Raw genomic sequence first — 26,287 nt, 5'->3', positions numbered from 1 at the left:
GCAGAAAAAGGAAAAAAAAAAAAACAAACAGGAAGAAGTACTATAGGAAATTCTACTCACTGCCATGGCCTTCTGCCTTCTTTTATAGTGGCCTCATTTTGTTGGGGGAAACAGTGTGCCCAGCCCCAGGAGGTGAATCATGATCGCCTTAGGTCAATCAGATTTACCTCATTCGCATTTCCCAGAGTTTCTTCCCTCCAGAGATGGCCACGTTACACCGCCTGGCTAAAGAAATAGGAGAAACCTGCCTGCAAGGTTTCTGGAAATGATTCTGTTTACTGCTTAAAAAAAAAAAAAAAAAAAAAAGGCAGGCATGCAGAAGAAGGTGCTTTCTTGATCTTTCCATTTTATACTCAGGAAGCAGGGCTGAAGAGTGATTCCCGGAGCCAAGGCAGCCATATTGCAACTAAGAAGAGACCAGCAGAGGTCGGCAGGGTGTAAGAGAGAGAATAGAGCCCAGTTTCTGGATGAAATTGTTGAGTCACTGCAGCAAGGCTGTAAGGTCTATCTGCAGACTTCTTTCTCCAGGCGTGTTTTTATGCTTAAGCTAGCGTGTAGTTTCCTGTTCCTTGCATCCTGGATGATTGATCAGTTCCACAAGTAGGACAGGGGAGCCCAGCAACCTGGCCTCAAGGCTTGTTGAGGACAGAGGATGCAGAGAAACACCTGGAATCATTGTCAGACACCCGAAAGGCAGGTCACATTCCACAAAAATAAATTTGAACGTGGTGGCTGTTTCTAATACGATACAGAAATCCACAGTGGTTTAGGTAACACAAAAATAAAAGAAGCAGTTTTGTGCACATTAGCTTCCTGTCCTTTTGCTCGCTATTTTCTGTGTGCCCAACTCCTCTGATGACATCAAACTGTCCTGCTTCCCCACACCAGGAAAACATTCCTTTCCTGGTCCCCTCCACGGCATCCTGGGGCCGAGTGGAAAAATAGGATGAAATGTTCGTGCACGGCAGGAGGCAAGGCCTATTGGGCGCTCTGCCTTGAGAAAATCATAACCCAGAAAGAGCATCCTCAAGCACGCATTTTCTGTTAGCTACTGGGAACTCTTAAAAGTGGTTCTGAGGTATTTTGGCAAGTGAGCCGTCAATATTATAAAAATAAGAGAATTCGAAGGTACAAAGAGACAAATTAATAAAGCAGGTTAATCAGAAGAATCCCAGAGAAGTTATTCTCACAACAATACTCATTTATAAGCTCCTAGGAAAGCATGGACATCACATCTTTTCTAAAATTAGGTCCTAATTCTCACCTCTGGACTTCCTTTCTCCCTGCATTTATTCAAGGCCAGTCAAGAGCAGAGAGTGAACATGTTGGTCCCTTTTTTGAAATCAAAAACAATGCGTGTGTACAAAAATAATGTCACTTATCTAGCACTTACTTGGTATTAAATGCCTTGTCGTGGCGTCTCAAGTCACTTCCGCAAGAACCTCGATAGGGGTTGTTTCCGTTTTCAGATGAGAAGAGTTTGAAACCATCAAAGGCTAAATAGTTTTCTCCAGTTCACACGGCTAGAAAGTAAGCGCCACAAGTAGAATTTAAACCTTTCCGATTCCATGTGTTCTTAATCCTAATACTGGATTGTCTCCCATATTTTATGTATTATGGAGCCCTCATTATCTGGCATTTTTTCATACCAGTCTAGAGTTTCACGTTTCATCCAACTAGTGAAGTTCTTGAAGTTCAGCCTCAAAAAAAAAAAAACACAACTACTTGATTTTACATTTTCTGACTTGGGTTAAATTTCCTTTGACCTCAGTTTCCATATTTATAGAACAGGAATCCTAACACCAGGTCTGCCACTTAAGTTACATTGCACTTTCCGTATTTAATGAGAGTTCGTGTCTGGACACCCCCAAGTAATACTCATTCTGGAGGTCTACCTAAGACCTACTGAACCAAAAATCTTTGGGGGTGGCCCAGGAATTCCACAGTTAAGGCAAATGACTTCATTATTTTATGAAAACCATATAAGCTTTGTATAAAAAAAAAAAAACACGTCAAGAGTGCAGAAAAAACGTTTCCAGGAGAGAGAGCTACCCAAAGAAGGTGATGGGAGGGTGGAGAAGGGACACCTTGATGGTACAACCTATTCATTAGATTCTTCCTGCCTGCCAGAACTTAGTAGCTTCTGCTATCTTATCACATTTCGCCTTCCCTATAGTCTTATCACAAGTTATTACCCACCTTTTATAGGTAAAGTAATTGAAGTGCATAGTCTTTGAGAAATCCACATTTGTTTCCTAGAGCTTCCGTAACAGAGGACCACACGCTGGTTGGCTTAAAACAATGGTTGTCTCCCCTGGAAATTTGAAATCAAGATGTCAGCAGGGTCGTGTTCCTTCTGAAGCCTTTATGGGACGGACTTTCCTTGCCTCTTCCAGCTTCTGATAACTCCAGGCCTTTCATTTCTTGGCTTAGGGCCGCAGAGCTCCAACCTCTGCCTCTGTCTTCAATGGCCATCTTCCTTCTGTGTCTGTGTCTTCATGAGGTGTTTGGGGCGTGTGTGTGTGTGTGTGTGTGTGTGTCCCAACCTCCCTTTAACAAGGACATGAGTCACTGAACTAGGGCCCACCCTAACAACCTCCTTTTCATTCGATTACATCCGCAAAGACCCTACTTCTGACTAAAGTCACGTTCATGGGTCCCTGGGGGATAGGACTTGAGCATCTCATTTTGGCGGACACAGTGTGACCTCTAACACCACCCAAGGGTACAGTGGCTGGTGAAGCATGGAACTAGATTCGAAGTTAGGTGATTCTAGAATCTCTCCCTTTGGCCATCAGCCACCACACGTGCCATCTCAGTGAAGGCACTGGGGAAATCGTACAGCAATGCCTCGAGAAACAGGAAGGTGTAAGTGAAAAAAAAAAAAGTCTTGCAACTATTCAGTAAAAATTTATTTACAAGAGGTTGATCTCAGACATTTCCTCTGCAGCAGTTAGATGCCAAATGACTCCACGGGGTTTTGAGGTAGAGAAAGTTATGAGCTAAGAACTTTATACCCAACAATTCATCTTTCGGTGGGACAGGCAGGCATTCTCAGAAATGCAAAGGCTCAGAAAATATTCCACTTGTTGAGCAACTATTTGAAGATGCATTCCAGTGGTTCCTAGGGTCTGGGATTGTATAGACCACAAAAAATTTCAAAAATCATGTAGAAACCAAACACAGCATTGCCCACAACTCCGTGAAGGCGTTTTAAAACAAATCAAACTACCATCCAGGGTACGTTAAGATTGCTTCATAAGAGATAGATCATTTTCATGCCAAAAATATTAGAAAGGGTATAATCTGATAGGCATTTAAGTTGAGTAGTTTTCGCTCTGTGAAAAAAAAAAATACTCGTATTTAATATATTTTACCCCAGGGTTAGCGAAGACCTTTGCCACAGATAAGATCTCATTCATGAATGGGTGTTTGAAAAAGCAGGAACCGGGGCGGGAAAGCAAAGGAGAACATCAACTGAGTTCTGGCTAGCCTGATTTATGCAACCGAGGGAAAAATATCATTTGAAACTGACCGTAATCATTTCCATTTTCTAAGGGAAGTTTCAGTGGGAACATAAATCCAGGTAGTGCTACTTTCTTGCACGTGCAGAGAGGATGGTGGAGGGTGGGGGTGGGGATAACTTGCTCCCTCCACTGACATCTGGGTTTGCACTTAGTTTTTCCACGTTCTCCTGAAAATACCCATGAAAGAACCACTAGTCTAAAATGACGATTTGCACTCACACATTTAATTAATTCTCCCCTCCCCATACACACACACCTCCACATTCTCTATGAAAAGAACATGTGTGCCCGTGAAATCGGGGGTGGTGCCCACTTGGCTGGAATTTCTAAGAACTCCTGCAAATTTAGAGCATAGGTGAGGCCAGATTGTGACAAGAGCCCATCAGTCCGCGATTTCAGGACACATAAAGGCTGAGACTCCCGCACAGAGAATGAGGAAGGGCCACCAAGCAGAATTCAACCAATGCCCGCCTCCCCGGACTCAGAGCTAGAGGGGCCGGGAGCCAGGACAAACAATCCAGGATTGAGCGTCTCAGGTACAGACACAGAGGCTGCCTGAAGCATTCGGTGGCCTTTCTACTTGGAACAAGTTCCCGGGCTCAGGAAAGCAGGTCAGCAGCAAAGCTGTCTTAAGACAGGAAGTGGGTCTGCTCTGGGAAGAACCACCCTGGAGCATTGCCCTGCAGCCCTGGCCGAGTGTGAGCTAGAACTACAATCAGGAACAGGAGCTCTTAGCCTCCTGCCTTGTATCTATCTGTCCCCTTCCTCTCCTGCTAGGCAGATGGGTCCCCTGTCCGGTAGAAAGGAACATCACGGTAAGTGAAAATGTGACTCCCTTATCACAGTAACAAGAGACCTCTCAATACTTAAGAAATGTGCAGCCTTTACTAAGGGACTATACTACGGTAATAAACAAAGCCGCAGACCTATATGGCTTGACACAAACCAAAGGTTTACGTCTTGCTCACTTCAAGCTTAGTGCGGGCTGGGTGACTTCAGAATTACCATCCTCCAAGTAGGACTTCAAGAATCCAGGCTGTTTCCACCTTGTGACTCCACCATTCTCAGGGTATGGCCTCTATGGTCACCACCTCAGAGGAAGAGAATGTGAAAGACTCACATATGCTCTTAATTCCCTCTGATCATACATGGTAAATGTCTCTGACGTTCCCAGCTCACTGCTCGGAACTGATCAGATGGCCCCACCCAACGTAACTGCAATGCATGAAAAGACACCAGCTTTCTGTGTTAGGAGAGAGAATATCGCAGGCTGTTCATTCTCTGCACCGTAATCTATGGCTGTAACGTAATCCCAGACATAGTGCCTAAATGATTCCAAAGTGTTTGAGGAAGAATAATGAGAGAGAACAGCTAAGAAAAGTCGGAAAACAAAACAGAATAAGATAGGGCTCTCCACTAAGGTATTAATACGTCTGGAAAGTGACCAATTGCAGGGCACCTGGGTGGCCCAGTCGGTGGAGCGTCAGACCTCAGCTCAGGTCATGATCTCGCAGTCTGTGGGGTCGGGCCCCGCGTCAGGCTCGCCTGCTTGAAATTCTGTGTCTCCTTCTCTGTCTCTCTGCTCCTCCCCCGCTCATGCTCTGCCTCTCTCAAAAATAAATAATAAAACATTTTTAAAATTTTTTAAAAAAAGAAAGTGACCAATAGCTAAAATAACTTGGTGGTACTTGCCCAAGAATAGATACCAAGACCACTGAAACAGAATGAAAAGAATGAGGACAGACCAAAGACTATATAAGTATCTAGCATATTTAGATAAGGGCGATAGGTTAAATCAGTATGGAAAAGAGTGCATATATATACATGTATATGTATATATTCTTATTTTTATATGTACATATATACATAAATTTTTATCTAAATTGAAATTAACATATGGTGTAATAGTAGTTTCGGGTATACAATACAGTGATTCAACACTTGTATATAACACCCAGTGCTCATCACAACAAATTAGAGTGTTTATACTAAAAACAGGGTAGGAACCACTGACTCATCACATGGGGAGAAAAAAATGTTATGTCTATACCTCACACTACTCTCTAAAGTTTATACCAGATAGATTAAAAATTTTAAATGAGTTAATAAAAGAACAGATAAGCTTGGGAAGGATAGTCCATGTACAACTTAAATCATAGAATCCATAAAGATTAAGGTGTGTGCATTTTTTAACCTAAAAATCTTAAACTTTTCTGTGTTCCAAAGAACAAATCAAGTCAAAAATGGGGGAAAATTGCATCGCACAGGACAGACAAGGAAATACTGCTATTGAGATGTGAACAGCCTTAGAGATAAATACTAAATGCACAAAAGCATATGAACAGAGAGGAAGATACACATTTTTTCAATAAATATGATAAAAACTTCAGTATCATTGGGGTGCCTGGGTGGCTCAGTTGGTTGAGCGTCCGACTTCAGCTTAGGTCATGATCTCCCGGCTGGTGAGTTTGAGCCCCGTGTCGGGCTCTGTGCTGACAGCTCAGAGCCTGGAGCCTGCTTCCGATTCTGTGTCTCCCTCTCTCTCTGCCCCTCCCCTGCTCGCACTCTGTCTCTCTCAAAACAAATAAACATTAAAAAATTTTTAAAAAGTAAAACAAACAAAAAAAACTTCGGTATCATTAATGTAAGAGAAGCACAAATTTAAAAATGTGATATAATGCAAAGGTATCTTTTGAATTGGCAAAGATTAAAAAAAAAAGAATAGTTATCAGTCAGTGCTATTAAATGTAGGATGATGAGGAACAGGATCATGTGTACTCTCTAGAAGAAGCCTCCAAAAGTTCTAATCTGTGCATTCTGCTTTTAAGGATTTATCCTTACAATGGATTGGTAGAAACAGTTGTCTATGAAAATAGTCACTCAAGCTCAGTTTCAGGAGCAAAAATTAAATTTGAGAGCGGCCCAAAGGTTCAGTTCCCGGTAAATCTCCAATAATACGTCTTGACTAAATAAATTATTTTATGTCCATATGCTCAGACATTGTAAATATCGTTGTAAAGGCTGTTTATGGGCATTAAAACGTTCATAGGCTCTTTTTGAATGAACAATGCAGGTTACCTACACTATGTTCCTGTTTGAATTCTGTAGACTTTATACATGCATTAAAAATTCTAGAAGCATGTGTTCAAAATTAGCAGTGGTTACTTCTGGTTGGGAGAATTAAGGCAATTTTAAATGTTCCTTTTGATTGCATTTTAAATCATATCATATAATAAGCATGCCTGAATTAAAAAATGGACAAGGGAGAGGGGAAAATAATTGTGGACTCCTGGACTCCCGGAGCGCCCACTGCCAAGACCTGGAACGTGGGTCAACAAAAGAGAACACCCGTTTTGCCCTCATGGCTCCCTAAAAACACATATTTCAGAGTTGGCTGCATGCTTTGTGGGCAGCTCTGTATTCCAAGGGCTGAGTTTTGCAAACAAGCTTAGCAAAGTACAGCGTGTGCCCCTTCAGGTGGTTTTTGGAGCTCATCAGGTATGAGTAACACTAGCTCATTTATCTCTGGATGAGTTTGTGTGGAGCACGGAGGTGCTGACAGACCCTGAGCAGAGAACAATGTTTATTTATACCTGCACACAATAATTCATGTCTCTCTAAATGTGGGACTCTCTCCTCATTTGCTCACAGTTTGCAAACATTTGCAGTTCTCTCCACTGGTGATCCCTCGTTTGGTTTGGCTGGGCTTGAGCAAACGGCGAGGAGCATGACAGAGAGTGGAGCTGAATGCTGTGATTCATTCACAGAAAGGGAGCATTTGCTCCCACTGATGTATGTGGGGCACGCCGAGATCTCTGGACTTGGTTTTGCACCTTGACAACTGATTAATATCTGCATTGTCTGCTATAGAAGAAGTTTTTAGCTGTGTGTGTGTGTGTGTGTGTGTGTGTGTGTGTGTGTGTGTGTATTGCCAGTTGGGATCCTGCATTTGTGGCTATCGAAAGCCTCTACAGAATGAACATTCCTATAAGCCAGCGTTTATTATGGCAAATTTCAAATATATAAAAAGCAAAGAAACTTGTGATAACCCTCCCCCAATATGGTGTGGGGTAATTGTGTCAGCAGTCATCGACACGTGGCCAATCTTATCTTCTCTGTAATTCCAGCTGCCCCCCCCCCCCACCAGCCAGCACACCAACTGTTAAACCCTGCTAATGTCAATGGAGGTGGAGTTCAAGTCGCAAGTCCGAGTAATTGTGAATTGTAGGGTGAGAAAGAATAGGGTAAAAGAGTGGGGAGCCCGATAGACCTGATCTGCATCAGGCTTGACCACTATAATTTGCTAGTTGACTGATCTTAGGCCGTTGAACTTTTCTGACCCTCATCTGTAAAATGGCATTATAGTGTATAGTTTGTCGGACAGCTAAATTAAACCCGTGGTACCCTTAAAGTACCAAGCACCATCCCCTGTATCCAGCAGGTACTTACTTGTTACTTGATTACTGTTTCTATGCCTCTATCTAGAGTAGTCCATCTGAAGTCTAGAAAGTCCTCCACACGATTAAAGTTCCTAAAGAGGCCGATGAATAATCATTACCCACTTGCTGAGGTCGTTAATCAGGAATGAGTACCTTTTGGGAGCAAAATATGGAACTAGCCATTATATTTAGCATAAGCTGCTGCCTTCTCGATGTAAACAGCAAATACCACCTACCAACATTGTCCAAAATTTCGCCAACATCGGCCTGAACAAATGAAAGGAAATCCGCACCCCCTACCCCCCTTGGCTAGCCATTTCTTTGGGTGAATTCTGTAGGGGTAAATAAGGCAATCATCATGCTCTCATCAGCCGAGCCAATTAGTTTTCAGCCTCGGTTGTCAGTCTGCCAACGAAAAACAGAGCAGGTACACTTTGGTGGGAAGTTAGGGTATTAGAGAAGGTAGGAAGCCTGAGGTTGGGGTGCGGGGACAGCGGGGCTTTGATTGGGTGAGGGAGATACGGGAGCATGACTCACCTGGAGAATGTGTGCTGAATGGGGAGAAAAGTCACTGAACTTGGCCACAGGGAACACCGTGGATAAATGTCAACCCGTGTCCCAACCCAGTTCGGGGTGTGGGGTGAACACAGCGCAACCTCCCAGCTCAAAATCAAGAGTAGTATGTCCTGGTAGAGACCCATTCATTTCTTAATCGTTCTTCCCAATGAGTTTCTGGTCCGAGGCAAGCCACGCTGCCCTAATAAGTATTCTTATCATCTTGGCTTTGAGACATGGGTTTGTCTCTCGTGTTGAAAGGATCTATCTATCATTACCGTGCCGTGGCAGGCACAGAAGCCCGCTTGCGTAGATCTGCTTCAAGGAAGGTCCCGCTGATCGCCGGGATGGGGAGTGCGCTTGGCTGACAGCCTCCAGTGCCAGCACCTTCAGGATCCAACCCGGCTTTTGAGCCGACACCACATTCTTTCTAAGAAATGTCCCAACCAGCGACTGAGCGTGACGTGAATCCTAGGGCTTGGCCCTTTCTGCCAGATGTGGGGCTCTCCCAGGGCTCCCCTTTGGATTCACCTGAACCTTGTCAAATCTGCATCACAATCTGAGGCTTTCGCAGAGAATCCTGCTTCCCTCCCCTTTCTTCCCAAAGAGTCAGGTCCGCCTCAGGATCTGCAAGCTCTCTCTGCCCCATTCTGCTTCCTGCCCCCTTTATTGTTCACAGGTAGCCCCCGCTTCCACTAACCTGCTTGCGGTCCTCGCTCAGTTCCAGACGATCCACCTGATACAAGTGGTGTGCCGCCCGCCTTCCCAGATTTCAAGGAATTGTCTTGTTTGTAACAACACAGTAACGGGCTTAAAACGTAAATGCTTGTACTTCAAAAGCTTATGTCACATAACAGGGTGCCTGTTACGCCACAAAGCAAAACAACTCAGGGCGCCTGGGTGGCTCAGTCGATTAAGTGCCCAACTGTTGATTTCAGCTCAGGTCATGATCTCACAGTCGTGAGATCGAGCCCCATGCCCAGCATGGAGCCTGCTTAAGATTCTCTTCTCTCTCTCTTTCTCTCTGTCTTCTCTCCCCCACCCCGGCCCCTCCCCTGCTCACACATGCTCCCTCTCTCTCAGAAAAAATAAATAAAATTAAAAAACAACTTGGCATTGCGATGCTGTCCCTTCATCCCGGAATTAACCTTTCAGAATTTTCTTTACAAGCCCCACAGTCCTCTTGGCTATGTCTTCTGTTGCCAAATAGACAATGACCTATCCCTTCCCGGCCTTCTTTCCGGAATGAAGAAGATGATTCTTTCATTCTGCCCTTCTCTAGCAATGCCTTGACCTTTTAACTTTTCCTTCTCCAAGTATGCTTTTCTTGAAGGTTTTCAATAGTTTTCTTTAAAGGGACGTCTCACATGCAATCAAGACAAGGAAAGTTTCTCTTGAAGTTATCTGAGTCCACATGTCACATTCGTTATTTAGTTCAGCCACGAGTCAACATTTCTTTATAGGGGCCCAGCATCCATTAGGGATTGTATTTCATTGCTAACAGTGTTTCAAATGAAGTAGTTCTAAAAAAAGGAAATGTAGGGGCTCAGTCAGTTGAGCATCCGACTTTGACTCAGGTCAAGATCTCACGGTCCGTGGTTTTGAGCCCCCGCGTCGGGCTCCGTGCAGGCAGCGCGGAGCCCGGAGCCTGCTTCGGATTCTGCGTCTCCCTCTCTCTCTGCCCCTCTCCTGCTCGTGCTCTGTCTCTCTCTGTCTCTCAAAAATAAATAAATGTGAAAAAACCATTTTTTTTTTAATTAAAAAAAAAAAAAGGAAACTTAACGAACCGCAGGATGTGACGGCCTCCAAGCTGTGTGACGCTGTAGTCTGGGATTCCCTTTCCCGTGTGTCCCTGGTTAGAGGGGGTTGCACAGAGGTTCTTGGGGAAATGTGGGGAGGAGAAGGACCACGGCAGCCATCCTGTGTTCTCGGGTCACCCGAGAACGCGGGTGTTCTCGTATATCTGCTGGCCCACCTCATTGATGTGAGGACCCACAGTCGTTCCACCTTTTCTTGGATCCTCTTAGCTTCTTGGATGCCCGGGTCAGGTGTATGCATTTAGCTCCACCGTAAAAGTCCCCAGTGTCTAAGGGCTGTTTCCACCTCTCAGGTCAGTCAGGCCTAACACGGGCCCAGTCTGTCCCAAGGACTCCGGATGGTGCCGGAGTGTTCCGGTTGATCTTCTCTTTCATCTCATGTCCATCTTTCCTTCTCAGCCGCGTGCAGCCTCTAGCATCAGGTACAAAGACCACAGCCTTGCAGATAGGGCTTAACCTGCTCGCGAAGTTACTCAAGGTCCAGTCTCTGTCACGGGACACACACACACACACACACACACACATTAGTGATGCTGCTTCTCCGATGGAACCTTACCTCATGCTCTGCAATGGTGGTCCCGTCCCGTCGTGAGGGATTCAGCCCCCTTGCCGTCTGGCTCAGCCACCCTTAATACAAGAGCTTGAAGCCTCAAGATCCCAAGGTGTAGACACCGTACCGTGGTCATCGTTTTCTGTTCCCTGCAAAAAAGATGGGGAAGAAGAGGAAGCCAAAAAAAAAAAAGGGGGGGGGAGCTTTCCCTGAAGCCTCGCTCAACAACCACCATAAACATCCTTCCTCTTCTCCCCCAACTTCAGGAGAGGGTGGGAAGTGGAGTTGTTTAAATCAGTCACTTCTGAGGATTTCGTTAGACGAATGTGGGGAAGTCAGTTCCGTCTTACCTGCTTCGGATTCCGTGTCTCCGTCTCTCCCTCCCGCCGGAGATGGGAAAGGTCGTGGCCTTTACCTTGGGGGCATGAAGTCCTGAAGTCTAAACCACGTCCGTACATACCTTCGAGCAACAGCTAGTTGAATAGAACAGAACAGCAAGCATAACATGGGCTCCATACAAGTGTGCACTTGAAATTAAATGTCTAAGAGGGAGAGGGAGGACGGGAATTAGTTTATGTGGCGTTTTTGTAAAGGGGGCGATACGCTTACCGGGGGAGAGTCTTCCGGAAGAGATCACTTTACCCCCTGTGACCATTTGCGTTGTGTGCTTTAGATTTCAGGCTGTGTGTCTGAATCGGGGTGCAGGTGACATGTGTGCTTCTGTAAAAGCAAAAGGCGACGTGTATTTTTCCTCACTTTTGACTTGTAAACCAGAGGGATGTTGTTGCTGTTATACCGAACGCTTGTAAATACAGAAAACATTTGTTTTAATCCATATTAGAAAAAAATATGTATCTTAATTAGGAAACTTTATAACACTTCTCAAGACTTTTTTATGACTGTCCCCTTCAAATAAGAACTAAGGCAAATTTGGTATAAATGCTGGGGAGCTGAAGAAAGTTTAGAAGGGGAGCCAAATGGGAAAATTACTGTATTAATTCTTTTTCATTCGTCTCTTCCAACTATTGGAAGAGAAGAAAGCCAGAGACCTTTATTTACATGCCTGTATTTATTTACCAGGCTGCTGCTTTTTTAAAATGGGTCGAAATGTCCCATTCTGTTTGAAACGTCTTTTTTTTATACAAGTGTACCTTTTCATTGGGGCGCAAAACTAATTTGTTTCTTGAAAATGAGAAGACAAACATGCTGAGCTTAGGTAACTTAAGATGTGTAAAAAAAATTTTTAAGACTTATTTATTTTTGAGACAGAGACAGAGCACGAGTGGGGGAGGGGCAGAGAGAGAGGGAGACAGAATCCGAAGCAGGCTCCAGGCTCCGAGCTGTCAGCACAGAGCCCGACGCGAGGCTCGAACTCATGGACCATGAGATCATGACCTGAGCCAAAGTCAGACACTTAACTGACTGAGCCACCCAGGAGCCCCAAGATGGTTTAAACATTAACAGAATAATTGGAACTTAATACAGACTATTATTTTACCAATAAATTCTGAAATATTTGTACTATTAGCAAACTCTGTCTAGAATGTAAGAGGTCAGGATATTTCCATTTAATATCAGAGAAATTTGAATTTGCTTAAGAACTCTTTAAATGTTGTTTTTGAGAATCATGCCATTAAAAAAAATGTTTTTCTAAGGAACTACATCGTTTGCCAAGTTAAAAAATATGCACTTCGTGCTGATTAAAAGCATGATGTTAGGTAGTATTAGAAATCTCTGTCTCAAAATAAACAGTGGTGCCTGACTGGGCAGAAGGAAGGATAGCAGGAATGACTCAGCCTACAAAATACAGGGAAGCAAAAATGTACCCTCTTTTATTTGTTTTATTTCCTTTTTCCTGTAACCACTTATCTCCTTTAAAAAAAATTTTTTTTTTATGTCTATTTGCTTTTGAGAGAGAGAGAGAGAGAGAAAGCATGAGCAGGGGAGGGTCAGAGAGAGGGAAACGCAGACCCTGAAGCAGGCTCCAGGCTCTGAGCTGTCAGCACAGACCCTGACGCAGGGCTTGAAACCATAAACCATGAGTTTGTGACCTGAGCTGAAGTCAGATGCTTAACCGACTGAGCCACCCCGGCACCCCCTGTAACCACCTATCTTCTAACCCAAGCTCCTATTCTACCATCATGGAGGAAATTTAAACTTGGTCCACTGTGGGTCCACCGCCCTTTGCATTGTCCCCCACTCCCCCCACCCCAAATTCTGATAAGCTTCTATTATAAGAAGGTGTGCATTTGTGAGGAGAGGGGGCCACAGGACAGGGAAAAACAGGTGTTGATCGTTGGGGTTCTGGTTCTGATTCCCCCCTCCCCAGCTAGCCTCCTCTGTGCATGCCCTCTCCTTCCTCCGTTTCCTTGTCTGTGAAGTTCATGATGGAGCTGGCCCTCTATCCCCCTGGGGGCAGCAGAGAAGCTGCTGCCCCTGCTCCCTGCTCCCTGCTCCCATACAGGAAACAGCCAGAGGTAAGTTCCCTCTGCCCACATATGTCCCGTAACCATTTCTTCTCTAGAGTCTTCCTCTCTCCCCAGGAATCTCCATGGGGCAGCAGACCCAGCTCCTCTCCTTACTTCCTGACCTTCCTTGGCCTAATTTAAGTGCGGAAAACAGAGCTTCCTGCTCAGGACCACCCCCCACCCCCACCCCCGGGTCTCCATGAGCATTTATGTTGCCTTCGCGCAAATCAGAAAAAGACACCCATCTGGATGGTCCACACAGGAAACAGTGTGCCCTGTGGGTGTGCACAGCCACACAGGCTCCCTGCTTGGTGAGCAGAAGTACCTTTGCACAAAGAAAAAGTCCTCCTTCCTCTGGTGGAGATGGGCATCCCTCACCCACAATCCCGTTGCTTCTCTGATCACAGGGAAGAAAGTTTCCCGAAAGCGATGCTTCGGGAACACAGCTATTCAAAGCTCAAGAGCTGGAAAGAGATTCCTTTTTCTTTCCTTTTTCTCTTTTCTTAAATGTTTATTTATTTATTTTGTGAGAGTGGAGATAGAGGAAGGAGCGGGGGAGGGGCAAAGAGAGAGAATCCCAAGCAGAGTCCAGACTGTCAGCGCAGAGCCCGACATGGGACTCAGACTCACGAACCGTGAGATCATGACCTGAGCCAAAACCGAGAGTCAGAGGTTTAACCGACTGGTCCACCCAGGTGCCTATCTTTCCTTTTTTTCTAATACATCACTTCTGTGCAGCAAACAGCCCAGAGTCACCTGACTGCTGCTTTAGTGTGTGTGTGTGTGTGTGTGTGTGTGTGTGTGTGTGTGTGTGTGTGTGAGTGTGTGAGATGGGGTTGGGGTGAAGGTTGCCGGCGAGACAATTTCTGCTGATCTCTTCATCCTTCTAGGCAATTGGAATTTTGATCTGGCCAAGAAAAACGATACACTTTCCTTCTCCCTTTTTCTGGAACTGAAGCATTTGGAAGGGAACAAAAACAATTCTGACAGAATCCGTCTCAACTTTCAGTGTGAGACAAACACAGATTCCGTGTCAGGAGAAGTAAACAGAAGAATCAGCACGCCTATGGCCAATAGTTCAAAACGAGGGGACCGAATTAGCCACACAGAAGTGTCCTCGTTGGAAACGAGTCCTCGTGAGGAATGAGATGTGTCTGGACACCTAAGCCATTAACAGCTCATGGTAGTTGTAATGCATAAAATTGCAACGCATTTTATTTTTCACATGAATATTTCACTGTAGGCAGAGTTAATAATCCTGCTCTTGTCAGAGTGGCAGGAATAAGTGCCTGACTGTGACGATGTTCAGCTCTTGAGGGAAATAGGCAGAATCTGCCAGAAGCCTATTCCCGTAACAGACTTGGAAGCGTGTATAATTTTTCAGAATTCTCTTCTGGCTCTGGATTAGGCTCAGAGAAGTGTGTGCAGATCCTGGGGTTGTTTTCTAAAAGATTAAGAAACACAAAGCTTCCTAAACACACGTGACTTGTCAGCCATCACCGCCCGCTTGTTACGTTTGCCCGCCCATGACGACAATCCTGAGTGAGCAGGCCTATCTTCACATGAACGCTGGCTGCTCCCTGCTCCTTCTGTCTTTTTTATGGATTTTTAATTTTTAAAAAATGTTTTATTTATTTACTTTCAGAGAAGAGAGAGAGAGTGTGAACGGAGGAGGGACAGACACACAGAATCGGAAGCAGACTCCAGTCTCTGAGCTGCCAGCACAGACCCCGCTGTGGGGCTCGAACCCACGAGCCGCGAGATCACGACCCGAGCCGAAGCCGGATGGATGCTCAGCCGACCGAGCCACCCAGGCACCACCCCACCGCTCACTCCTTCTTCAGCTACGGCGATCCCATAAAAATGATGCCCGGCTCAGACTTCTAGAAAGATATTCAAGCATTTTGAGCAGCGTTTCTCATGCTTCAAGTGCGTATGAGCCACCTGGGGAATTATGCAGATTTTTATGAATTTATTATGCAGGATTATGAGGTCTGAGTTTCTGCATTTCTGACACACGTGTAGGTGACACCAGGGTGCCTGCTTCAGGGACCGCACTTTGAGTAGCAGGGTTTTATATGGCTGCGAGATGGAAGGTGTTGCTCTGCTGGGAACTTCAGGTAACCTCAGCTTGGTCTCCTTCCCCATCTTACCCACCCGAGTTCTCGTGGGCGGGGCCTCTCACGGTGCCAGCAAGTGGTCATGCGCCTTGGGTCATTGGTGTGAACGGGATGGGTAGCAGGTCTGGGCAGGTGGCCGTGTCAGCGCTGCTCTGAGCAGGGGAGTGGCCCGTGTGCCAGGCCTGTTACACGTCTGGAGGGCACGGTGTATTCAGGGTGATTGCTTTCTCGAGGAGTCCGTTTGGATCATTATTGGGCGTAGAGCATGTCTGGGCTGGGCCACATCTCTGGCGAGGTCCCCGTATCAGGGGTGGTCGTCGTGCGCAGCCTCGTGGTCTGTGGAGCGTTTAATGCGTCTGGCCCGTTGTTGTCAGTCTCTCTGGACCGGTCAAGTTTTCAGCCTTTGTACTTTTCCTGCACCTCATCGTAAGCCCGACAGAGGCCGTGCAGGTATCTCTCAATGTCAGGAGTGCGGCACAAGGATGCATTTGGCAGGCAGGCTGGATTTCTGGAGGCCTAGAATGAGCTTTCTGGCTCGGCCCTCCTGCAGAAGGAGTCATCCTCACGTTCTTAAAAGATGTCAGACTCTGCTCCCGCTCGTGTTCCGTGCCCATTCCCACCCCAGATGTTCCACACGCGGGAAGATGTCTCCAGGGAGCCTCAGGAAAGGGCCACCTTTGCCAGATTCAGAGGGCTTCCCTGCTTTCTCCCCGCCACCCGCAAAAAAAAAAACCCGACAAATAAAGCGACTACCCTCTCCCACCTCCTATCTGTAGGCTTTTTCCTAGTCAGGAAAGTTCAGAAAAGCACAGAGCCCCTTGCTTTCCCCAGCCCCCATCTCTGGGCATCAGTTTCCCCACCGGTAAGATGGGGAGGATCGTTCTGACCTGTGGGGTTTGGGGGAGGGTTAAATCCTGTCACATGTCGAACGACTTGTCTCTGCACCGGGTAAAATAATAAAGGGCAGCAATTAATTTCTTTTGGCCTAAAAACTCTGAAGAGGCACATGGTGAAAACGAGGCTCAGCTGAACCTCAGGGACACATAACTAAGATTTGTATGGAGAGTCACCATAGAATCTCTTGTCCAAACTGGAACACCTTTGAACACCGTTCTTTTTTTTTTCTTTTCCTTACTTTTTTTCTTTTTTTCTTTTTTCTTTGTTTTTTGAAATTTACATCCAAATTAGCATCTAGCGCAACAATGATTTCAGGAGTAGATTCCTTAGCACCCCTCCCCCATTGAGCCCATCCCCCCCTCCCACAGCCCCTCCAGTAACCCTCAGTTTGTTCTCCATATTTAAGTCTCTTGTGTTTTTTATATTATTATATAATATATATATTTTTATATATTATATATTTTTTATTATTTTTGTTTTTATACTATTTTTTTATATTATTTTTGTTTCCCCTCCCTGTTTTTATATTATTTTTGTTTCCCTTCCCTTATGTTCATCTGTTTTATCTCCTAAAGTCCTCATGTGAGTGAAGTCTTATGATTTTTGTCTTTCTCTGACTGACTCATTTCACTTAGCATAATCCCTCCGGTTCCATCCACGTAGTTGCAAATGGCAAGATTTCATTCCTTTTGACTGCCGAGTAATACTCCACTGTATATACATCCCACATCTTCTTTATCCATTCATCCATCAGTGAACATTTGGGCTCTTTCCATACTTTGGCTATTGTCGATAACACTGCTATAAACATTGGGGTGCATGTGTCCCTTCGAAACAGCATACTTGTATCCTTTGGGTAAATACCTAGTAGTGCAATTGTCTGTGTCATAGGGTAGTTCTATTTTTAGTTTTTTGAGGAACCTCCATACTGTTTTTCCGGAGTAGCTGCACCAGCTTGCATTCCCACGAACACTGTTCTGTATTTAGCTATTAGTAACTGTGAGAGTATGACAGGTGTAAACAGACCTTCAGCAGGATGCGTGCTCATCCAATTTATGTACAATTTAAGTTTTTTTTTTTAAGGTTTATTTATTATCAAGAGCAGAGAGAGACAGAACATGAGCATGGGAGGGTCAGAGAGGGAGGAGACACAGAATCTGAAGCAGGCTGCAGTCTCTAAGCTGTCAGCACAGAGCCCGACGCGGGGCTCGAACTCACAGACCGTGAGATCGTGCCCTGAGCCGAAGTCGGAAGCTTAACCGACTGAACCACCCAGGCGCCCCATGTACAATTTAGGTTTTAAAAAAATCCATAGTTCACATTCTCAAAGAAAACTGGAGAGGCCATTGCTCACTTATCAAAAAGAATCCGAGATAAGGAAGATATAAAGTAAAGAGGGAATTGGAAACGATCAATGAAAGTCCATAGAAACAGGGAACAGAAGACTGGAGGCTACAGAAAATTAAACCAGTGACTTGGGGGAAAAGTGCAAGTTCTAGAACTTACAGACAGAGATAAAACTGAAGATTATCTGAAAAAAAGACACAAGAAATGGTACTGACACAACCAGACAGCCATATGCAAACATAATGAATCTAGACACAGGCCTCACACCTTTTGCAAAAATTAACTCCAAATGGATCAGAGCTCTACATGTAAAATGCACAACCATAAAACTTCCAGAAGACACATAGGAGAAAAATCTAGACCACCTTGGGTTTGGCGATGACTTCTTTAGATATAACGCCATTTGAGAACTCCTGCTTTCCAAAAGGTCACAATGAAAAGCACGAGAAGACAGGCCACAGACTGGGAGGAAATCTGTGCCAAATATGTGTCAGCTAAAGGACTGGTGTTCAAGATTCAAGAGGAACTCCAAAAAAAAAAAAAAAAAGGATTCAAGAACTCTGAAAACTGAAAAATGAGAGGGGCGCCTCAGTGGCTCAATCGGTTAAGCGTCCGACTTTGACTCAGAGCATGATCTCACGGTCCGTGAGTTCGAGTCCCACGTCGGGCTCTGCGGTGATAGCTCGGAGCCTGGCACCTGCTTCGGATTCTGTGTCTCCCTCTCTCTCTGCCCCTTTCCACTCGCACTCTGTCTCTGTCTGTCTCTCTCTCTCAAAAATGTGAACAGACCCCTCACCAAAGAAGATCTACAAATGGCAAAGAAACATAAGAGAAGATGCTCCACATCATATGTCACCGGGGAAATGAGGGGTCCCTGGGTGGGGGGAAATGTAAATTAAAACAATGAGGGGTCCCTGGGTGGCTCAGTCAGTTAAGTGTCCGACTCGAGCTCAGGTCACGATCTTGCGGCTCGTGGGTTCGAGCCCCAGGTCGGTCTTCGTGCGGGCAGTGCGGAGCCTGTTTGGGATTCTCTCTCTCTCTTTCTGCCCCTCCCCAACTCATTCTCTCTCTCTCTCTCTCCTACACACCTATTAGAACCAGCCAAAATTCAGAATTTTGATGGCATTAAATGCTGGTGAGGATGTGGAGGGACAGGAGCTCTGATTCATTGCTGGGTGGGAATGCAAAATAACTCAGCCACTCTGGAAGACAGTTTGGCACTTCCTTACCAAAGAAGCTAACTATATTCTTCCCCAATGATCCAGCAATCGGGCTCCTTCAGCTGAAAACTTATGTTCGCATAAAAACCTGCACGCAGATGCTGTTAGAAGCTTTGTTCGTAATCGCCAAATCTTGGAAGCAACCAAAGATGTCCTTCAGCAGGTGAATGGATAAACAAACTGTGATCCATCTGGACAAAGAAGAACTATTAAGCAATAAAACAATAAATGAGGAGCCACGAAGCCATTAAAAGGCATCGAGGAACCTTAAATGCATATTGCTAAGGGACAGCAGCCAATGTGAAGAGGCAAGGTACTTTATGATTCCAATTATGTGATATCCCGGGAAAGATAAAACTATGGAGACAGTAAAAAGATCGGAAGTTGCCAAGGAATAAGGGGGCGGGTACAAGGGAGGGATGAAGAAATGGATTGCACAGAAGATTTTTAGAGAAATGAAACTATTATTCTTTAGGTCACCGTATTGGTGAATGCATGCCATTATATACTTATCAGAAGCCTATAGAATGTAGTATACAAGAGTGAACCCTAATGTGTAGACTTGACTTAGTATTAATGTATTGATACGGGTTCACAGGTTGCAAGAAATGACCAACCCAACTCAAGATTACTTTTCTCTCAATTGTTTTTTTTTCTTTCTGAAAACCTAAAACTGCTTTTAAAAATTTGATTCATCTGGGGCGCCTGGGTGGCTCAGTCGGTTAAGCGTCCGACTCTGGCTCAGGTCATGATCTCACAGTTTGTGAGTTCGAGCCCCGTGTCGGGCTCTGTGCTGACAGCTCGGAGCCTGGAGCCTGCTTCAGATTCTGTGTCTCCCTCTCTCTCTGCCTCTCCCCCACTCGTTCTCTGTCTCTTTCTGTCTCTCAAAAAATAAAGGTTAAAAAAAACTTTTTTAATATGTAATTCTGCAGGGGGAAAAAAGTAACCTCAGTATTTTATATCAAGCCAGTACGGTTTTATATGCAAATGCAACAGAGATATTCTTAGATACATTTGGGGATTCAGAAAATGCATCTCATGTTATGCCTGTCCTGGAAAAAAAAAAAAATGACCCGAAAATGTCCTGCTTACTAAATTGCAGCAAAGAATTCAAGAATAAGAGAATACTGCATAAAAAATGGCAATGTGTGATACCCATCCAGTATAAAAGCATTAAAAAAAAGGTGACATTTAAGTGATCATAATTGCTGTGATCAAGGAGCAGTGTAAGCAAAAAGAACAAATCTTGAAAGAGACTACATCCCATATCATGAGATATTTACAAGTACTGATCATTTAGCAGCCACAAACTTTTCAACAAATTCCAAATCCTAGAAATCACACAGGCACAAAATACAAGAAAACTTAAAAGTTTCAGCACAAGCATAAACATACACACAAAAATGAAACTTCTTGGCAATTTAAAATTTTCTCAAAAAGCCTGAGACAAAGAAGAAATCGAAAAGCAATTTTGGACCAAGAAAATAATGGCAATTTCGAAGTTACGTATCACAGTCAGATGTGGATTAAGCTGCACCCAGAGATAAATGTATTACCTTGAGTACAATGAGAATAAACGAATTAAGATTTCAGTTCATCTCATCTTTTAGGATGCTTAGGCTCTGCTGTTTATTTGTTGTGGCTAATTAATGAGAGCAAACCTCCTTGATGTCCTATCTCCTGCTGGCCTTTTCCCACAGACTCTTTATGTCCTATGTCCTGCCGGCCTTTTCCCGCAAATGCCTGGGTGTTTATGGCAGTTCTTGCATTTGCTCCAGCTAAGAGTCTGGAACAATCTTGCCTAAATGGTGGCTTTCAAGTGCGGATTGGCCAGCGCACAGTGAGGGCCTCTGACATCATAGATGAGCTTCCTTAAGGACATACTGTCAGTATCTGCTTGATACTCTGCATATGGGATTATGTGTGCGCCTTCCCTGCTTGTGCTCTGCCTCTCTCTCTCTCTCAAAAATAAATAAACATTGAAATTAAAAAAAAAATGTTTTTCCTTTAAAATGAGAAAGGTAATGTTTTTCATTTTGTAAAAAGCTGCTGTTGGATCTAAGAAGGTAAAGAATTTTTTTTTTTTTAATTTTTAGGTTTATTTATTTTGAGAGAGAGACTCAGATAGCATGAGTGGGGGAGGGGCAGAGAGAGAGGGAGAGAGAATCCCAAGCAGACTCCTCACTGTCAGTGCAGAGCCTGACAGGGAGGGCTTGAATGCACACCGTGAGATCATGACCTGAGCTGAAATCAAGAGTCAGACGCTTAACCGACTGAGCCACCCAGGCGCCCCTAGAAGGTGAAGAATTTTTAACGCGTATATAGGCCTATAACGGTATACAAATTGCCTAGCAGGGGCAGGGCCTTATTTGGTTGATTAATGCATTTAGTATTTGCATTCCCTACAGCTTGCGTGTTTTCTAGCATCAAAGTTCTGCAGAGGTGGGCACATCTAACCAAAGGAAACTGTCTGTGTAAAAATGTTACGATTTTCACGTGTGGAACTGTTAATTGTAAATAAAATTTTGCCGAAAACAAATACTATCTGGATGTACTGTGTGGAACTGGGGCCACAGGGTAATTTGCGGGCTTGCCTCTCCTAGCCCTCATCATACTCTTAGGGAACATGCATTGTGAGGTTACCAGGAGGGTGGTGAGCAAGGAGGAATGAGTAACCTATATAAAGTACCAATATTTACCCCTTGAGCTGGGCTTGAGAGATCGCCTCCTCGTTTCCCAGGACGACAGTGGCCGCCATAAGGTTAACATCATTTCCTGAACTTGCAGGCCACAGTGGTCTGTCTTCTGTGTTCTCCTGGGGCCCCAGCGAGGCCACAGGAGGGGCAGTGGGACGCCCTTCACTCTAGGACAGTCCCCAAAGAACCCAAAGAATTCCAAAGCTGCATTATTGACAAGTCAGAAGAGGACCCAAGCCTGTCTCTTGAAAGGGAGTACAGTATTAGAAATAGGGGCATTTTTTTAAAAACCCAAAAATTCTTTTATGTGTACTGACTGTTCGTTTTAAAAAGAACCACGGCGTGTTTTCTTTTATAGACAGAAATACATTATAAATAGCCATGGAAATGTCACATCGTGGAAATAGCCTACTAAGAGAATATTGCACACTTTGGGTATTTTGAAAGAAAAGAATTTAATGTTGCATCTGATTTTTTTTTTTAACTGAAATTGTTTCCAGAATGTCCTCAGGATCCATAATTTCCTGTACTCACCGAAGAGTTACCAGATACTCGGAGCATGTTAACTAATTACTTTATCATAAAATTCTATGCCCCGTGTTCTAACTTCATCATTTATCTGGGAAATGCTTTGAAGATAATTTTCCTCTGCTACATTAAGAAAAGTCTTACAGTGCAGGATAAAGGGAATAATGGATTGGTATTGGATGAATCTGAGTAGTTGATATTACAAGGCTAAAAGATGGGAAATTTTGAAAATCAGAATAATCTAGCTTGCCTTTGGTATGCTTAGATCATTTCTATGAGAGGTTTTCACTCATTGATTGAGTCATCCATTCATTTATTCCTTCACTCCTTTATTAATTTAGTCAATTAAGTGCCCAGGCATTTGTCAGGCCCTGAGCACATAAAAGCATCAAGACATGCTCTTAAAGAGATTTCTGATGAGATCACAAGCAGTGCCGTTAGGGCTGATTCTGGGGGCAACAAGAGCATAGAGAAAGAGCCACTAACCCGACCTTGGGGGATCACAGCCAAGGGACACAGGAGGAACATCACAGCAGAAACCCAAGCACAAATAGGGGTGCCTGGTTGGCTCAGTCGATTGAGCATCTCACTTCAGCTCAGGTCACGATCTCACAGTTCATGGGTTCAAGCCCCATGTCGGGCTCCGTGCTGACAGCTCAGAGCCTAGAGCCTGCTTCGGATTCTGTGTCTCCCTCTCTCTCTGTACCTCCCTCACTCATGCTCTGCTTTCTGTCTCTCAAAAATAACTAAAAACATTTTTAAAAAATTTTAGAAATCCAAGCACAAATAGGGATTAAATAGGTGAGGGGAACAGGGTGTGAGGGCAAGTGAGAAGAGGGATGAGAGCCTAGAGGCTTAACTAGAGATTCAGAAGGGAACTCTTGATGACAGGGGTGTAGTGGGAAGGGTATAGAAGAGGTAGGGGAGGAGTGAGTCTTGAAAGGAAGGGAGAGTCCAAATCTCGAAGGGCTTCCCACATCTCACAATTTGGAGTTTATCCTTAGAGCAATGAACAGCCACTGAAGAGTTCTAAATAGCAGAGCAATGGAATCAGATTTGGTTTTAGGAAGACAATTCTAGATGCAGAATGAAAAAAATAAGGTGCAATCTAATGACAATTTTAATGGGAAAACCAGTCAGGGGACTGTTAAAGCAATCAAGACAAGAGATTCCAGAGAAGATCCAGATAAGAGATACAGGTGACATCAACTGGAGTGTTGGTTTGGGGAACGGACAGAAGTAGATGAATTTATTCAGTGGTTCAGGTATAACTGACAGGGCTTAGAACAGAGGGTGTAGGAAGTGCAGAGGAGGGAGGGGTTCAAGATGGGGCCCACGCTGTGGCTTGGATGTCTGTGCAGATTGGGGTTCCATTCACTGAGGAGAAGGGAACACAGGGAGCATTGGAGGTTTGATAGTGGAAGGAAGAGAAGATGGTGAACTCCGTTTCGGGCAGTCTCGTCGAGCTCGGAGATGAAGAGTTTCGTCGGGCAGGTGGGCGTGCCGACCTCAAGCAGACTAGAATGAAGCCATAGCAATGAATCAAATCGAATCAAATCACTTCTGGGGAGGGTTCAGCATAACAAGGCCCAGAACCGACACTAGTAAGGAGTATGTTTAAGGGGGGCGGGGGCAATCAGCAGAAGAAAAGATTATAGCCCAAAGAATATATTAAATGACACCACGAGGATGTAATTAGGAAAGCCAGAACGTGAGAAATTTTGCAGCCCATTGGGTTATATGACAATTAAGAGACAAAAACCAAATGCAAAGTGTGACTCTTGTTTAAACGAGCTAAAACAAAACAAAACAAAACAAAACTTATGCGTAATTGGGGAAATGTAAACACTTCCTGGCTATTTGATGAGGCATTCGTGTTCATTTTTTCAGTACTCAGGCTATTGTGGTTATGTTTTTTTTTTAAGGTTATTTTTTGTTCTATTTTTTATTGTGGTAAAATACACAGAATTTACCAACTCAACCGTTTTTCAGTGCACAGTTCGGTGGTAGTGGATAAATTTCTAATGTTGTGCAACACCACTACCATTGATCTCCACAGCTCTTTGGATCTTGCAAAACTGAGACTCTGTACCCATGAAACACTAATCCTCATTTCCCCATTCTTTGCAGCCCCCGGCAACTCTTATTCTCCTTTCTGTCTCTATAACTTTGACGACCCTAAGCATGTCATGTAAGTGGAATCCTAGAGTATTTGTCTTTCTGTGATTGGTCTATTCCATTTAGCATAATGTGGTTATGTGTTTCACAAGAATAGTACCTTTTAGAGATGCATATAGGAATATTTAGAGATACAGTGATGTGATCTCTGAGATTTACCGTGAAATAATCTTGCGGGAGCAGGTGGTGGGGGAATGATTGTGGTATAAATGAGATAAGAATAGCCATGTATCAATAATTATTGATGCTTGGTGATGGATACATGGGGACTCACTCCCTTCTATTTTTGCCTATGTTTGAGATTTTTCATTTTTTTAAAAGCTTATTTATTTTGAGAGAGAGAGCGTGCATGCAAATGGGGGAGAGGCAGAGAAAGAGGCGGGGGCGGAAAGAGACAGAGGATCCCCAGCAGGCTCCACACTGTCAGCACGGAGCCCGATAATGGGGCTGGAACTGACGAACTTCAAGATCGTGACCTGAGCCAAAGTCAGATGCTTAACCAATTGAGCCACCCAGGTGCCCCAAGATTTTTCATAACCAAAGTTAAAAAAGGTTCTCTCCTACCCCCACCCCACCATGACCAAACTCAAGTAGAACTTTTTTCCTAAAGGAAATCTCATGTGGAAACTCAGTCTACAAAGTATGGGTTGAAGGAGCTGTTCTTGTATACCTAAGGCTTTGAACCCAGACCCCATAGCTCTGACTTCCTGGTAACCTTCTTGCCCTGCCTCTTGCTTCCCCAAATTCTAGTTCTTTCCCAGAGGACTGTTGGTAAATAGATTGGCATGTAGGAAGTGGATAAGGAGTAATGGTATTACCAGTGATACACTTCAACTTTCTCCTCACGCCCATTGAGGTCTCTCAAGAGGCAGTGAGCACATAGACAACACTGGACATCATACTTACCTTGAAGTAAAGTCACGTGAATTCCCTGGATTTCTTTAAATATCGGATTTAGTTATTCCTTTAGATATCAAGTTCAATAGGGAAAAAGTGTTGTGTGACCATCACCACTTAAACTGGAGAAAAACACACTGTATTTCTATCACACTGAAAATAATTTCATGAACGTGTTTTGCTTTTTTTTTTTTTTTAATTTTTTTTTTCAACGTTTATTTTTGGGACAGAGAGAGACAGAGCATGAACGGGGGAGGGGCAGAGAGAGAGGGAGACACAGAATCGGAAACAGGCTCCAGGCTCTGAGCCATCAGCCCAGAGCCTGACGCGGGGCTCGAACTCACAGACCGCGAGATCGTGACCTGGCTGAAGTCGGACGCTTAACCGACTGCGCCACCCAGGCGCCCCGAACGTGTTTTGCTTTTAAACATGGCCGTATGTAGTAAATTTTAATGTCCAGGAAAGATAAAAATGTACTGTTAAGAAATACAAAAGTAACGCAGTACAATGCTATTAAGTAAACTACAGATAATATTTGGATTTCCTCGGTCTTTCCACTCATGTCCTTTCTCTACCCTGGGATTCAATCCAGGATGCCACAGCGCCTTCACTTCTCACAAGTCCGCAGTCTCCACCAATATGTGACAGTGTCTCCATCTTTCCCTGTCTTTCATGGTCTGGACGCTAACGTGTCCTCGTTTGAACCTCAACATAGTTAATACCCTCCTTCGGGATTGCAGATTCCATGAAAGGTGGGGAGCCGACAGCCTTCACAGACGGTCGTCTGTCTGATGAACGGGAAGTTTTAGAAGCTGAACCCCCTCTTTATACCTTGTAGCTTCTTTTACCCCTCCCCCCCCCACTTGCCTTTCCCCGCTTCTGTCCAATCCAATCAAACTCTCCCAGATGGGATTCAGCCTACGTGACCATCCTCTACGAGGGACGAGCTTCTGTTTACAGGCCAACTTGGTCCTTGCTGGTTTCTAAAGAGGAAAATGGCAGCACTCAGGCACAGAGAAAGCCTTTCAAGTGGTTTTATGCAGAAGGC

At 44.4% G+C, this 26,287-nt stretch overlaps 2 long non-coding RNA genes across 13 annotated transcripts in view; one reads left to right on the top strand and one right to left on the bottom strand.

The window, feature by feature from the left end:
- The window catches only part of LOC147574048 (uncharacterized), a 231,665-nt gene that overhangs the window by 4,951 nt on the left and 200,427 nt on the right, over positions 1-26,287 (top strand). For 9 of the 12 annotated variants that reach the window (XR_015243861.1, XR_015243863.1, XR_015243860.1 and 6 more), the window contains exon 2: positions 15,004-15,476. This is a non-coding gene — a long non-coding RNA (uncharacterized LOC147574048). Of the gene's footprint in view, positions 1-15,003; positions 15,477-24,294; positions 24,356-26,287 lie in introns of all 12 variants that reach the window. The other 3 variants (XR_015243866.1, XR_015243859.1, XR_015243867.1) reach the window with 3 other exon arrangements.
- LOC147574049 (uncharacterized) lies at positions 2,837-11,052 on the bottom strand. The gene is made up of 3 exons (XR_015243868.1): positions 10,895-11,052; positions 7,977-8,119; positions 2,837-3,338 (listed from the first exon to the last, which is right to left on the bottom strand). It is a non-coding gene; the product is annotated as an uncharacterized LOC147574049 (long non-coding RNA).

The sequence above is a fragment of the Puma concolor genome, chromosome E1 (assembly GCF_028749965.1).
Source record: "Puma concolor isolate L17-30 chromosome E1, mPumCon1.1.hap2, whole genome shotgun sequence".
Lineage (NCBI taxonomy): Eukaryota > Metazoa > Chordata > Mammalia > Carnivora > Felidae > Puma > Puma concolor.
The sequence above is the reverse complement of the archived record's forward strand: the minus strand, read 5'-3'. Positions and strand labels throughout refer to the sequence as shown.